Here is a 1388-nt window from a genome sequence, read left to right on the forward strand (position 1 = left end):
AGGCGGTTGCACCTCTGTTAGAGGTGGTTGCACCGCCCAGCCAGAGCTCGAAGACTGAGCCCTGGGCGGTGCCACCACCGACCCAGGCGGTGCCACCTCTGGCCAAGAAATCTGGGTCCGAATGGGCTGATCCATTCGGCCCAATTTAGGTCTATTAAGGGCCCAATTGCCCTCAGATTATGTTAATGGGATCACCTCCCATTTCTAACTTAATCATTATGCTAACTATGATTTTTCTTAAGACATTTACTGCAACTTGCTCCGGTGCGTCAATCGCTTCTTCCGACGAGCTTCCGACGAACTTCCATCGATCATCCGATGAACCCTCGGTGATGCTCCTACGGACTTCCGGCAAACTCCTGGACTTGCGACGATCCACTTGGCGAGTTCCGACGAGCTTCTTTTGGCAAGCTCCTGGACTTCTTGGATTTGTTCCCGCAGAACATCTGACGACCGTCCAGACTTCCGTCGAACTCTCGAACTCCCACCGTGATCATAGTCTTGACTCCGGCGCAACTCCTGCTGCATGTCTTACTTTCATCGTAGTTAATCCTGCGCACTTATCTCAACATATGGATTAGATAACAAATGACAATTGACGTCATCATCAAAATTCGAGATTCAATAATCTCCCCATTTTTTATGATGATAATCAATTGATAACGGAGTTAACCTTAACTCCCCCTATCTATGTGCCATAATTGAGATAAGTCATTCTTGAATTCAAAGCCTTTGAATTCAAGAGACATGTTGATAAGTTAAAATCATTTAACCTTATCAATACTCTCATCATGATTCCCATCATGATGTATCTCTCTGAAAACGATGTATGTTGTCAAGGCTTGACATCCATTTTCAAATTTCAAATGTGAATGATGGTAATGATAGCAATTCATCATATGGTAAGATATCAACATGTAAAATTCCGAAGTAAGATTTTGATATCTTAACATGATGCACACATTTCAAGTATTTTAGCAATCATAGCATTTCATCACATGATAAGATATCAACACCTAGGACTATGATGCAAGTTCTTGATATCTTAATCATGATGCAAATATAGCAATTATAGCAAACATGGCATAATGCAAATATGGCAATCATAGTTATCATCAATTCATATATTTTTGATGATGCAAGCATGGCATAATCATAGCATCTGCTTCTTTCAACATAATATGTCATTTATAGCATCAATTCATATATTTCTCCCCTTTTGTCATCAACAAAAAGGAGAACGATATAAACAACTTTTAAATATACGTGCGATACCATAAGTAGGTTCATGTCATTTATCTATATAGAGTGATAGGATATAAATTATACAAACATCTCAAGAAAAACATGACATGAAGATTATAGAGTGAAAACTTCTTCCTTTTTAT

The sequence above is a fragment of the Musa acuminata genome, chromosome BXJ2-10 (genome assembly GCF_036884655.1).
Source record: "Musa acuminata AAA Group cultivar baxijiao chromosome BXJ2-10, Cavendish_Baxijiao_AAA, whole genome shotgun sequence".
In the NCBI taxonomy this organism is placed as follows: Eukaryota; Viridiplantae; Streptophyta; class Magnoliopsida; order Zingiberales; family Musaceae; genus Musa; species Musa acuminata.